Raw genomic sequence first — 15349 nt, 5'->3', positions numbered from 1 at the left:
GAGCTTGAACCTGTGTTCCCTGCATTGGCAGGCAGATTCTTAACCACTGAGCCACCAGGGAAGCCCTAATGTATCATTTAAAGCTTGTGTTTCCTTATTTATTTTCATTTTGGATGATCTGTCCATTGGTGAAAGTGAGGTGTTAAAGTCCCCTACTATGGTTGTGTTACTGTCAATTTCCCCTTTTATGGCTGTTAGTATTTGCCTTATGTATTGAGGTGCTCCTATGTTGGGTGCATAAATATTTACAATTGTTATATCTTCTTGGATTGATCATTATGTAGTGTCCTTCCTTGTCTCTTGTAACATTCTTTATTTTAAAGTCTATTTTTTTCTGATATGAGAATTGCTACTCCAGCTTTCTTTTGATTTCCATTTGCATGGAATATCTTTTACCATCCCTTCACTTTCAGTCTGTATGTGTCCCTAGGTCTGACGTGGGTCTCTTGTAGACAGCATGTATACAGGTCTTGTTTTTGTATCCATTCTGCCAGTCTATGTCTTTTGGTTGGAGCATTTAATCCACTTACATTTAAGGTAATTTTCGATATGTATGTTCCTATTACCATTTTCTTAATTGTTTTGGGTTTGTCATTGTAGGTCTTTTCCTTCTCTTGTGTTTCCTGCCTAGAGAAGTTCCTTTAGGATTTGTTGTAGAGCTGGTTTTGTGGTGCTGAATTCTCTTAGCTTTCGCTTGTCTGTAAAGGTTTTAATTTCTCCATCTAATCTGAATGAGATCCTTGCTGGGTAGAGTAACCTTGGTTGTAGGTGTTCCCCTTTCATCACTTTAAATATGTCCTGCCACTCCCTTCTGGTTTGCAGAGTTTCTGCTGAAAGATCAGCTGTTAACCTTATGAGGATTCCCTTGTATGTTATTTTTTGCTTTTCCCTTGCTGCTTTTAATATTTTTTCTTTGTATTTAATTTTTGATAGTTTGATTAATATGTGTCTTGGCGTGTTTCTCCTTGGATTTATCCTGTATGGACTCTCTGCGCTTCCTAGACTTGATTGACTATTTCCTTTCCCATGTTAGGGAAGTTTTCAATTATAATCTCTTCAAATATTTTCTCATACCCTTTCTTTCTCTTCTTCTTCTGGCCCTATAATTCGAATGTTGGTACATTTAATGTTGTCCCAGAGGTCTCTGAGAGTGTCCTCAGTTCTTTTCATTCTTTTTTCTTTATTCTGCTCTACGGCAGTTATTTCCACTATTTTATCTTCCAGGTCACCTATCCATTCTTCTGCCTCAGTTATTCTGCTATTGATTCCCTCTAGAGTATTTTTAATCTCATTTATTGTGTTTTTCATCATTGTTTGTTTGCTCTTTAGTTCTTCTAGGTCCTTGTTAATTGTTTCTTGTATTTTCTCCATTCTGTTTCCAAGATGTTGGATCGTCTTCACTATCATTACTCTGAATTCTTTTTCAGGTAGACTGTCTATTTCCTCTTCATTTGTTTGGTCTGGTAGGTTTTTACCTTGCTTCTTCATCTGCTGTGTATTTCTCTGCCTTCTCATGTTGTTTAACTTACTTTGTTTGGGGGTCTCGTTTTCACAAGCTGCAGGTTTGTAGTTCCCATTGTTTTTGGTGTCTGTCCCCAGTGGGTGAGGTTGTTTCAGTGGGTTGTGTAGGCTTCCTGGTGGAGGGGACTGGTGCCTGTGTTCTGGTGGATGAGGCTGGATCTTGTCTTTCTGGTGGGCAGGGACACGTCCAGCAGTGTGTTTGGGGGTGTCTGTGAACTTATTGTGATTTTAGGCAGCCTCTCACCTAATGGGTGGGGTTGTGTTCCTGTCTTGCTAGTTGTTTTGTACGATGCGTCCAGCACTGGAGCTTGCTAGCCATTGGGTGGAGCTGGGTCTTAGCGTTGAGATGGAGATCTCTGGGAGAGCTCTCTCCAATTGATATTATGTGGAACCAAGAGGTCTCTGGTGGTTCAGTGTCCTGAACTTGGCTCTCCCACCTCGGAGGCTCAGGCCTGACACCAGGCCAGAGCACCAAGACCCTGTCAGCCACACGGCCAGGTACATGGGGATTTTCTTGCCTTTTGGGAAGTCTGTGGTCTTCTGCCAGCGTTCAGTAGGTGTTCTATAGGAGTTGTTCCACACATAGATGTATTTTTGATGTATTTGTGGGGAGGAATGTGATCTTTACGCCTTACTCCTCCACCATCTTGAAGGTCCCCCTGCAATAGGAGACTCCACTGAGGATGCCAACCTCCACAAGAGCTAGAGGTGCGGAGGCATTTTTTTCAGAGTGTTTGCAGCTTGCATTTTTTTTCCTTTTCCTTTGTGCTTCGTCTAGTTTCACTTGTTCACAGGGTGCTTCATGCAGTGGCATCGCACCTGGCACTTCAGATCAGAGTGCCTAGTGAGAAATTATGAGGTGAGAGCTTGAGATTCAGTGTAGAACCAGACAGATGTGTCCCTCATCTCTTGGAGCACACTTTGTCTAAATCAGTCTGCTGGAATTTTCCTCAAACTTCATTTTCTTTGGAGGAAAATGTCCAGGTAATTCATGCAAAAAGTAGCTCTTCTTTTGTGCTTGGTTTGGTTTCACTTGCCTGTAGGGAGCCTGTGCAGAGGCCTTGCACCTTACACATTGGATTAGAGTTCCCAGCACAGAACCACTGGGCCTGATGCCTTGGCTTAGTAGGCCTGCATGGATACTGTGATTCAAGATGGCAGCCATGGGCTGGGTGCCTATTTCCTTTCTTTGAATGTAACCATGATGACTGGAGCTACAGCAGCTATCTTGTGACCATGAGGCACAGGCACCAAGACCAAAATAAAAAGGAATTCTGAGAATGAGAAGCAGAAGGATGGAAAAGAATTTGGGGCTTTAAAGACACTTTTTAAACTGTTGCCCTAAAACTGGAATCTCTAGATTCCTTGCTACGTGAAATAACTAAATGTCATAGTGCTTAAGCCACTGCTAGTTGGGGAATCTTTTACTTGCAGCTAAAAGCTTTCTAATTGATATAGAGGTCTTGTTTTCCACCACAGAGAATAAAACCTCCCAATTTCATTCCTTCCACTTTAACATTTTAATCATGTGACATCTTTGTGCTTGCAGTATATCAAAAATCTGTCTGTTCCTTGTAGAAGTCCTTAGTAGGGAAACATATCAAAGGTTAGCTTTTCTTGCCTGGTCAGATTTTTGGAGTAATATTTCTCCTTTGGCCTCTGTGAGACCTCTACAAAAATTTCCCCAGTCAATATTTAGGTGTTTTCTCCTCTAGCTTTAAATCAAGAGGAGTTCTCTTGTCCACTAGAATGCAGTTTTCCCATGAGAAAGTGAACACTTGTTTGGTGTTTGTCCATGGATGAACCAATCAGATCATTCCCTGATGTTTGGGAAAAGACAGTAAAGAGGCTGAGGACATAGGCTGATTAGGTGGACAGGCTGGGGTCCATGATGAAAACAGAAAGATGAGGCTGAGGCTGCCACCAGCAACCTCTGCCAGCCCCATTAGTGCTCCTGGAAAGGTCTTGAGTCCCTACTACTCACATATGCCAGCCATAGGATTGTCTGGAAAGGTGGCCAATTCTGCCACTTACACGGACAGACTGCATATAAAAATACCCACCTACATGCTTTTCACCAGCGATATTTCTAGGGAATATAGACACAGAAAAATTGAAAATGAAAGAATGTAAAGAGATAGACCACACAAATACTAAGCATAAGAAAGTGGAAATCACTGTAGGAGACAGGATGTTAAATTAGAAATTCAGCTGAAGTGCTCGGATATAGTAAGTCTGAGCACTCCAGCTGAATACTCTATAAGTGTCCAGGAGGTGCCTGCACTTGCTCCAACGACTGGAGCAAAAGGCAGTGTGTGCTCTGGGACGATCCTTCCCCGGCCTTGGCCCTGGAGGAGGTTGACGCTCCATCAGCCAGTTGAGAAGGAAGCAGAGAAGCAGCCATTCTTTCCTCCCTAAAGATAGCTGGCCTGTCTGCTACTGTCCTAGCCGTCAGTGGAGAGGGTGAGGGAACAAGGAAACTCTTGTTTTTGATGAAAATTGAGAGGAAGTTTAAAGTATTGATTAACACTATAAAATAAAATACAACACAATAAAACAAAAATCCACCAGGTCACTATAAATAGAGCCCCAAACATTCAATGGTGTCAAATATAAAGTTGCATCACCGGAATGTTAATAATATGGTAAGAGTGAGTCTGCACAGCTAAACTGTTGACAGTTCCGTGGGCTTGTGTCAGGTCTGAATTTGTGCTACTGTGTGGCATTCGTTGGGTGTCACAGTTGGGATTCTTTAGAACAGCAGATGCTAAGTTGGAATGTGGGGTACAAGGTATTTATTAGAGTCATAATCAACACATACCAAAAGGAAGGGGAGGAAACAGGATTGGGCAGAGAGAGAGATGGCAAACTGGGAAGCAGGCCTGACGGAGCCTCACCAACCTGCCGGGCCTCTGGCTGTCAGCACTGTCCAGTGTTGGGCTGGGATGCTGGGGCCTGCACAGCCTTGCCTGGCTCAGTCCCTGGGTGCGGTTGGCCCCAGAGGGTGTGACCTCAGTTAGGGCAGCTCTCTGCAGCTGAAGCCTGCCCTAGGCAAATCTGTCAGTGTAGACTCTTCTCGACTGTGTTGTCTGGCCACACTTCTAGCACACTGAAAGCTATATGATAAACAAATGTTGAAGATTCCATCAAAAATATATCTAAGTCAATGGAACAGGATAGAAAGCCCAGAGATAAACCCACACACATATGGTCAACTTATCTTTGATAAAGGAGGCAAGCATATACAGTGGAGAAAAGACAGCCTCTTCAATAAGTGGTGCTGGGAAAATTGGACAGGAACATGTAAAAGTATGAAATTAGAACACTCCCTGACACCATGCACAAAAATAAACTCAAAATGGATTAAAGACCTAAGTGTAAGGGCAGACACTATCAAACTCTTAGAGAAAAACATAGGCAGAACACTCTATGACATACATCACAGCAAGATTCTTTTTGACCCAGCTCCCAGAGAAATGGAAATAAGAACACAAATAAACAAATGGGACCTAATGAAACTGAAAAGCTTTTGCACAGCAAAGGAAACCATAAACAAGACCAAAAGACAACCCTCAGAATGGGAGAAAATATTTGCAAATGAAGCAACTGACAAAGGATTAATCTCCAAGATTTACAAGCAGCTCATGCAGCTCAATAACAAAAAAACGAACAACCCAATCCAAAAATGGGCAGAAGATCTAAATAGACATTTCTCCAAAGAAGATATACAGATGGCCTGCAGACACATGAAAGAATGCTCAACATCATTAATCATTAGAGAAATGCAAATCAAAACTACAATGAGATATCATCTCACACCGGTCAGAATGGCCATCATCAAAAAATCTAGAAACAATAAATGCTGGAGAGGGTGTGGAGGAAAGGGAACACTCTTGCACTGTTGGTGGGAATGTAAATTGATACAGCCACTATGGAGAACAGTATGGAGGTTCCTTAAAAAACTAAAAATAGAGCTACTATACAACCCAGCAGTCCCACTACTGGGCATATACCCTGAGAAAACCATAATTCAAAAATAAGCATGTACCACAATGTTCACTGCAGCTCTATGTACAATAGCTAGGACACGGAAGCAACCTAAGTGTCCATCAACAGATGAATGGATAAAGAAGATGTGGCAATATATACAATGGAATATTACTCAGCCATAAAAAGAAACGAAATGGAGTTATTTGTAGTGAGGTGGATGGACCTAGAGTCTGTCATACAGAGTGAAGTAAGTCAGAAAGAGAAAAACAAATACTGTATACTAACACATATATATGGAATCTAAAAAAAAAAAAAAGGTTCTGAAGAACCTAGGGGCAAGACGGGAATAAAGACGCAGACCTACTAGAGAATGGACTTGAGGACACGGGGAGGGGGAAGGGTAAGCTGGGACGAAGAGAGTGTCATGGACATATATACACTACCAAATGTAAAACAGATACCTAGTGGGAAGCAGCCACACAGCACAGGGAGATCAGCTCGGTGCTTTGTGACCACCTAGAGGGGTGGGATAGGGAGTGTGGGAGGGAGATGCAAGAGGGAGTAGATATGGGGATATATGTACATGTATAGCTGATGCACTTTGTTATAAAGCAGAAACTAACACACCATTGTAAAGCAATTATACTCCAATAAAGATGCTAAAATTAAAAAAAAAAAAGAATTAATGATTGAAAGGATGTGAACATGTAGTGACAAAAACAGCAGTTGGGCCAGGAGAACTGGTAAGAATTTAAATAGTGAATCAGCCATATGTCAACCACAGAATCTTTAGCTCCTCCCTGAAGTACACAGATAACTGTATCTGATGCACAGTCCCTGTGTTGTTTTACAGATGCCAATGCCCCCACCAAATGGAAGAAGTTAACTGCTTGATGACCATGAGCACATAGCCCCCAGAGTGGCTGGAGCCTGAGGATTGATAATGTTAACCCCTGTGACACCACCCTTGTTACCTCACCATCAACCAATCAGAGACTTGTGCAGAGCTGACCACATACCCTGTGACTTCCCTCCCTCATTTTGCCTTTAAAAATGCTTCCCTGAAATCCACTGCGGCTTTTGGGTTTTTAGAGCATGAGCTGCCTGGACTCCTTGTATGGCACCTGTAATAAACGCTGCACTTTCCTTCACCACAACCCTGTGTTAGTAGATTAGCTTTACCACATGAGGGCGAGCGGACCCAAGTTTAGTTCGGTAACATGTTTCCCACACAGAACTATCTGAAGGACAAGTTGTCCAGCCTGCCTTCCTGAGTTGGAATATACAACATGATGGCAACAGTTAACAATGCCATACGATGTATACGAATGTTAAGAGAGAAAATCCTGAGTGCTCACTGTAAGAAAAAAATATTATTTTTTTTGTATCTCTATGAGATAATGAATGTTAACGAAACTTGCAGTCATCATTTTATATGTAAGTCAAGTCATTATGCTGTACACCTTAAACTTACACTGTACTATACATCAATTATATCTCAATAAAACTGGAAAAAAACATAAAACAAGGTGATAAGACAAAAATAAGATGCTTTATAGTTATATGCCATGAGGCTTGTTTGTTTGCCGTAACTTTACAACAGTTATGCCACTTTGTTTTTTATATATACCTAAGCAAATTATAAAATATGCAACACATTATTTTAATTAAGGTGAATATTTTAACAGAAATAGCATGGATAAGGCTAAATATATCTTTGACCACAACTCCTAATCTCAATACTGCCACTTCATTCCGAAGTAACCACTATTACAGATTTAGTGCATTCTCTTCCAGACCTATGGTTTTATACATGAATGTATATCCATGAAAAATATCATTTAAATTTTCACATAATTAGAACCATTTTTTCATCTTATATTTGCCTGTAACACCCAAAAACCTGTGTGGGAGGAGGTAATCAAGAAGACTTGACTGCCAGTTGAACTACAGGCTGGACCCAGGCCATTGGAGGCTTGCCATCCCACCTCCACTGTCTTGGGATGTGTGTTCAGCTTGCGTTCCTTGCTCCTAGAAACTGCACCAAGGAAACAGCCTTGAAATAGGACTGGGTATGTTACTAAACGCAGTTAGGGGCTCTGTATAAACAGTTCACCTTTGGCTGGTGAGTATGGAGATCTACTCATCTTGCAGCCACGCAAGACAAGCCTTCTTCTAAGTAAGCTCTCTTGCTTATTAAACCTGCCACCTAGCAATCTGGAAGGGTCTGCCTTTTTCTTTGGTCTCTCTTGCCCTCTGCTTACTGGGGGTTGGGAGGGGGGGCTGTTTCCTTTTACACCCAGGAAGTTCCTGAGGAGGTTATGAAGCAACAACCCGTCTTGCATATTTTTACTTGCAGATTTCTTTTTAAGTACTGCACACTAATCCACACCATCTATTTATCATATCGTATTTTTCTCCTTCTGTGGACATTTTAATTGTTAACATTTTTTTTCCTTTCACAGACAACAGTGAATATCCTTCTTATACTACTAAGAAAGCATTCTGATGTAAATCTCACAGTTTATAAATTCTTAAGGCCAAAAGGCTGTGCTTTAATCAGATTCATTCTTTCATAGATCTTAATCATGATGTCTGATTTTACTTTACACATTGTCTTATTAAGAAATGTTTTTGTCCTGCCTCAGATATTTTTTACTCATTTGTACTTTAGAACATTGGATACCAAATCTGATAGTTCATTACCAAATCTAATCAGCTCATTAGACAAAAGTCCGTGGATTCCTTGCCGTATCCTGAGAGACTCTGATTCAAGACAGCTGGGCAGGAACCCACTTCTGATACTTTGGTTTGAAAACCTCTAATACAGAAAGAAGACCTGAAAACAAACTCCTCCTGTTTCTATTAAGCTTTACTTAAAGATAATTCTCAGGATAAGTTATTTCCATGCATACTCCATGCTCTGCCATGGCAGCAGCATGTAGATAGTAACCTCTGATGTCCTAATACAGAAAATTGTGGGACTTGCTGGTATTCCTAAACACCAAGATCATCTATAAATCATGAACAGCTGTGCACAGGGTCTATCTCAGCCTAGGAAACACAGGCTTTTCAAGGAAGAGCCAAGAAAAGAATCTGTAGTAGATGCAGATAGGAAGGCACTCAAAGGTTTTCTATCTCAAGTTTAGTGGCTGAAAAGCTTCCTGGGATTTTTCTGCTGTTGGAAAAGTGACTACTCTTTTATTAAGTGACAAGTGATCTCACATTTGTCCAAGAAAAAAAAAATATCCAGATCAATATGTTTAATTAAGGTGCTTTTCCCCTTAAAAATCACAACGTCATGATTAAACTCTGTTTTCATGTTAGTCTTACTCAAATTCTCAAAAACATGTCATAAATAAGAATGAGCCTGAAGGTATTCCAGGATGTCATGCATGTTTTACTCATAAAAATGTGAAGGTATCTAAGAGTCAAGTTTTTCCTTTAACTGTATAGAAAGGCTTTAAAACAACTAGAACACTCAGATGGGAATATGCTATCTAAGAAGAGGGAGAAAACAATATTTTTGATGCAATTTTTTTCTCTTAAAAATACCATTTAGTTTCAAGGAAAATAATTGAAATCGAACACTTAAGGACGCAGGAACCTAAAATTCTTTACATATGACCATTTTGGGAAATTGTTCTGAAGCAGTAAAGAAGGCTACTTTTCCTTTTTGATCTCCCTTTTAAGCCCAAGAAAAAACGGTGGGCGTCTCCTTTCAATATGGCGTTTTCTGTGTCAGTTTTCACCTCGAGCAATAAGCAAGTCTACACATGGGGTCAATGAAAACGATAAACAGAATGAAATTTCAAGTATTAAGAAAAATTAGCGCTAACCTTCTCATTCCTGCAATATTTGAGATGGGAGAAAAGTTGAAATTGGTTCTAAGTTCGGAGCGTTGAGGGCTTCCTTCCTCACGTAAAGCGATAACCCCATTCTGTGTATTATTTCATTTATTTATCACACACTAGAGGCAGGCATATCCCACCTCCGTTTTATGGGTGAGGAAAGGGATTTAGAGCGCTCAGGCACTTTGCTCAAAAGCCCCAAGCAAGGGTGAGGCAGATTCAGGCATTACAGGCTATCTGATTCCAAAGCACACCATCGCCATCTTTCCCCAAATCCTCCTCTACCATCCCTTCTAAAATACAATTTAAGTGTACCTACCAAGCCTGAATGCTCCGCTCACAGCTTTCATCATTTCTTTCCACCAGCTTGTTGCTTAGACCTGGAAGCTCTTCCCCAAGGCAAGCCACCGTCTGCTGCAAGTCCCTTCCAGTTGCCTAGGAGCATTCCGCATCCCCACTTCTCTCCTGAGCAGCTGGGGCTCATCTACTTTCACAACACCTGTAGCCACTAGCTGCCTTTTCAACAACACAGGCTGTCAGCAGAAAGCTCTCCACAGAACTTAAGTCTCTGGCTAGAAGTATGGGTACGTGCCGTTTTGAAGAAAACTCTCTTTGAAGGTACTGAACGACCTTTCAGTGAAAGGTGAATGTCCCTGAACATAAGTGAAATGTTTTCAATTAGCATTACATTGGAAAATATACCTAGCGCTTACTCTCCCCCTTGCCTTTTCTTTAAACTGAAATCTTGGCCTAGATTTATCGTTTTCTCTCTCTTTGAGATCATTTCATTACTACATAATGAATCTCCCGAGCTATGGCAGGAGGCAACTAGAATTCCCCCCCCCCCCATTCTGCATTCCTTAGCATCTGCTCTTAATAGAAGCGGGAAAACTCAAGGAGAATGGCTTTTTTTCCTACAGAAAGAGCCTAGTCAGGTGTTGCAAATTTAGACAAATGTGCTTAATTTCTCAAGTAAGAAAGCTTTTTTTTTCACATGGTAGCAGTAGCCAAAGAAATCTCCTTTGGCACTTCCAGGGCTAGCAGGACTTTGTCACTCACGGGCAGTGGTCCTGGCAGATGAAGGTAACCCACTATAGGTAAGAACACTAAACTAAGTACTGTTCTCAAAATGCGGCTTCTGGACACTCTTCCCATGATTTCCCTTTTTCTTTTTCTTTTTTTTTCTTCTTTATTGGAGTATAATTGCTTTACAGTGTTGTGTTAGTTTCTGCTGTATAACAAAGATAATCAACTATACATATACATATATCCCCATATCTCCTCCCTCTTGCGTCTCCCTCCCACTCTCCCTATCCCACCCCTCTAGGTGGTCACAAAGCACCGAGCTGATCTCCCTGTGCTATGCTGCTGCTTCCCACTAGCTATCTATTTTACATCTGGTAGTGTATATGTGTCCATGCCACTCTCTCACTTCATCCCAGCTTACCTTCCCCATCCCTGTGTCCTCAAGTCCATTCTCTACATCTGCGTCTTTAGTCCTGTCCTGCCCCTAGGTTCTTCAGAACCTTTTTTTTTTTTTTGAGTCCATATATATGTGTTAGCATACGGTATTTGTTTTTCTCTTTCTGACTTACTTCACTCTGTATGACAGTCTCATGATTTCCTTCTCCTCAACACATTTCCCTCTCCCAAGGCTCTCTAAAAACTCTCAGCCCGGGCTTCCCTGGTGGCGCAGTGGTTGAGAATCTGCCTGCCAATGCAGCGGACACGGATTCAAGCCCTGGTCTGGGATCCCACATGCCGCGGAGCAGCTAGGCCCGTGAGCCACAACTACTGAGCCTGCGCGTCTGGAGCCTGTGCTCCGCAACAAGAGAGGCCGCGATAGTGAGAGGCCCGCGCACCGCGATGAAGAGTGGCCCCCGCTTGCCGCAACTAGAGAAAGCCCTCGCACAGAAACGAGGACCCAACACAGCCATAAATAAATAAATAAATAAAATTAAATTAAAAAAATAAAGAATCACTCTAACATACGGCAGTGTTCATTAAAAAAAAAACTCTCAGCCCCTCATGTTCTTCAGTCTAACATCTAGAACCTTCTCTGTAGCCAAACGAGCTCTGCCAGGCCAAGGGACCCTGTTTTCACTTAATTACCATAATTCATGAGGAACAAGTATGAGGTCATGAATAGGCCTTATTGATTAATGCAGAAGCAGTAAAGCTTTTAGTCTGAGATTTAACATCTTTCTGAATAACATCCTCTGAATAGTATTACTGGCTTTCATTGTGGCAACATTTTCAGCTCTCCGCCATTTGGATCTTGTTTTGAGAGAATAAGGGTTGCAACCAGCAGAGGCTGAGTGCCTGACATGTGCCCAGTATTTTGCTAAAAGCTCTATAAACATTACCTTAGTTCTCACAGCTACTTGAGCATATATTCTACAATATCCTTCTCATCCTCAAATTACTCTGTAGTCCTTTCCTTTGCTTTATAACTTGCATGTAACCTCCTGGAGACGAGACGTCTTGTCCCAAGACCAGTATCTGAAACTCTGGATGAATTAATGAACTACCCTTTGAGGTTTAATACTGTCATCCTGTGTATTTTACAAGTAACTCTTGAAGAATAATTGAGCATTTAAAACCCAATAATCAGGTCAGCGCCAGGAGCCGGCCAATCCCGGAGCTCTCCCCCGCGGTCGCGGCACAGGCCAAACAACCAAACAGAAAAGTTTAATAAACAGCAGGCGGAGGGGCTGGCGGCAGCGGCCGGGCCCGAGCGAGCAGGAGTTCGGTGGCCTCACCTGTCCTCATTCACCGGCGGCGACCGGCGGCGGCGGGCAGCGCATCAGGCGGAGAGAGCCGCTGCCAGCCCAAGCAACAGCAGCGAAGACAACCTGACATAGGGAAGTGGGGACTGCTATACAGAGAACTACAAAGCATCCTCAGTGCAGTAGGAACCCTAATCCAAAGTCCCTATACTTTTATCGGAGTGCGCAACAGAGGAACGTAGCTCAAGAAACTAATCACAGCCAAGTGCCTATACTTTGTTCCACTGGCTGCGGATTTTATGGAAACCCTCGTACAAATGGCATGTGTTCAATACGTTATAAAGAACATCTTCAGAGACAGAATAGTAGTAATGGTAGAATAAGCCCACCTGCACCTTCTGTCAGTAGTCTGAGTCTTTACCAGTTCAGGGCACAGATGGCAGTGTCCCAGAAGCTCAGTTGGCGTTAGACTCTTCATCTTCATCTATGCAGCCAAGCCCTGTATCAAATCAGTCACTCTTATCAGAATCTGTAGCATCTTCCCAAGTGGACAGCACATCTGTGAACAAAGCAATACCTGAAGCAGAAGACCTGCAAGCTTCAGGATCAGAAACCACACAGCAGACATCTGAAGAGCAAAGCAAGTCTCCTGAAAAACCAAAACAAAAAAAGAATCGCTGTTTCGTGTGCAGGAAGAAAGTGGGACTTACTGGGTTTGAATGCCGGTGTGGAAATGTTTACTGTGGTGTACACCGTTACTCAGATGTACACAAGTGCTCTTACATTTACAAAGCTGATGCTGCTGAGAAAATTAGAAAAGAAAATCCAGTAGTTGTTGGTGAAAAGATCCAGAAGATTTGAACTCCTGCTGGAATACAAAATCCTTTGACCATCTGCAAACTAAAAATGGACTTGAGGTTTTTTTTCCTAGTCATTGGGAATGTAGAGCAATGTATCTTGTATAGACCTTTTAATCATGCATGTCATCAGGAGAACAGATTTTTGTTTCTGTTTTGAAAATGACTCTGAACATTTATTTACATTGCAGTTTCTGTGGCTGAAAAGACTTAAGTAAACTTTACAAGTATTATCCTTTTAAGATCATTTTAATTTTAGTTGAGTGCAGAGGGCTTTTATAACAAACGTGGAGAAATTTTGGAGGGCTGTGATTTTTCCAGTATTAAACATGCATGCGTTAATCTTGCAGTTTATTTTCTCATTGTGAATGTATATATAGCTTTTCTCTGCAGCACGACTTCTCTTCTCACTGTGTATGTATATATAGCTTTTCTCTGCAGCACTATCTCTCTTCTCATTGTGTATGTATATGTAGCTTTTCTCTGCAGCACGATTTCTCTTTTGATAATGCCCTTTCGGGTATAACTAGTTATCAGTAACCGAATGTATCTTAATCATTATGGCCGCTTCTGTTTTTCATTAACAAAGGTTATACCTATGTTAGCATATAGTTTCTTTGCACCCACTATTTATGTCTGAATCATTTGTCACAGGAGAGTGTGTGCTGATGAGATTCTAAGTTTGTGTGTTTTTAACTTTTTTTGAGCGAGGGAAGGAAAAGCTGTATGCATTTCATTGCTGACTGCAGCTTTCTTTCAGATTACATTCATTGGTCTGTGTGTATACAATATGAAGAATGATCTGAAGTAACTGTGCTGTATTTATGTTTATCCACCATTCTTTGATTAAATAAAAAGGAAAACCATAATGTTCCCTTGTAAAAACAAAACAAAAAAAACCCCAATAATCATATTATTATTATTAACTTATTAGACTTTCTGACTGAGTACCCATTAGCCAAACTATGATAAAAAGCTTTCTATGGTTAGATCATGTCCTCTTACCATGACAATCCTCCAAGGCAGGTCCTTCCTTCCACTGGTGTCTTTTTAGAGATAAGCATTGTGTCTTAGAAAGATTAGCCTGCTTGTCCAAGATCACACAGTTATTTAGGGACATGGCTAGGGTTCCAACCCAGATCTATGACTGGGAACAAATGCTCTTAACCACTATGCTATACTGTTTCATCCCAATTTGGTTAACTTTCCCAACACAGATGATCTACTGCTTATCATTATTTCAAACACATTTTAAAATATCTCTTAGTCTCCTAATCATCATATCTTAATATCTTCAGGGGTCGCACAGGAGGAAAAATTAAGCAAGCAAAATAGGGGAGGGTTAAGACAAAATGGTGATTAATTCCCTGATTTCACTCAACAATTAGGTACTGAGCAGATAAATATGAGCTACACACAATGAGTGTACTTACTGTGCCACGGTTTATGATTCCAATGAGCATTTCCATGTGTGATCTTGAAATTTAGTCTTGGAAGGGCAGCCATTCTTGTCTGGATGCTTTGGAAAGGCCAATATACCAGTCACACTGGATGGACCCTTCACTTCCTCATTAGCCAGTCTCGATAGACATTTTACATTAGCATTGTCATTTATATTAGTCTGTCCCATTTTACTGTCCGATGGTAAAATAATTCTCATTTGCTGTTCTTATCATTTGTCTCTGTTTTTTTCTGAGTTTTCCCAGGTAACATCCAATTATGCAGGATCTAATTCTTTCTCTTCCCCACAGTATTAATGACCCAGGTAGAATCATCAGGCTATAAGATAATTTCAGCAGGCAGAATAAGAGTAAAGAATAAGAATGAATGCTGACAAATAACAGAAGCACCCTTTCTTACAACTTTCTGTATCAGGGCATTTATTCTGCGTGCAGGTTCAAGAGGTAATTATCACCTACATGTAAAGCAAGACATGTTAAATTAGGGCACAGCGTTCAAATAAAAATAACAGCAGAAACACCTAACCATTTAAATCAATCATAGTCCTCTCTGTTTACATATTTTCTTTCAAAAGAATGGTACAACTTACTAATTGCTAAATTTGTAATTGCTGCTGTGGTGATTTTACCTCCAATATTTACTGAAGTGATTCCAAATGATAATGAGTATCAGCACAATTTTCACTTTTAAAAAGGGTAAAATACTTCAGAAAAAAATGAACCCAATTAACTTTAAATTTAAAAAAAGATGGAGTTATAAGAACATGAAACGACAGGGGTGATTTTCATTGAAAAATAAGAACTTGTAACATTCTAATCACTTTTCTTTATTTAATTGAATTATACTATTAGGTTTTCATTGAAAACGGTAATATTAATGAAAATCAACAAACCATCTTCAATTTAAAAAAAAAATGTGTGAAGAAAATTAAACATAAAAC

General features: G+C 40.8%; 1 pseudogene; it reads left to right on the top strand.

The window, feature by feature from the left end:
- Nucleotides 1–9942: 9942 nt before the first annotated feature.
- Nucleotides 9943–12952, top strand: LOC130709066 (AN1-type zinc finger protein 6-like; annotated as a pseudogene).
- Nucleotides 12953–15349: the final 2397 nt, after the last annotated feature.

Source organism: Balaenoptera acutorostrata, chromosome 10 (assembly GCF_949987535.1).
Source record: "Balaenoptera acutorostrata chromosome 10, mBalAcu1.1, whole genome shotgun sequence".
Classification (NCBI taxonomy): Eukaryota; Metazoa; Chordata; class Mammalia; order Artiodactyla; family Balaenopteridae; genus Balaenoptera; species Balaenoptera acutorostrata.
Note: the sequence above shows the minus strand (reverse complement) of the source record. Positions and strands in the feature narration are given on the sequence as shown.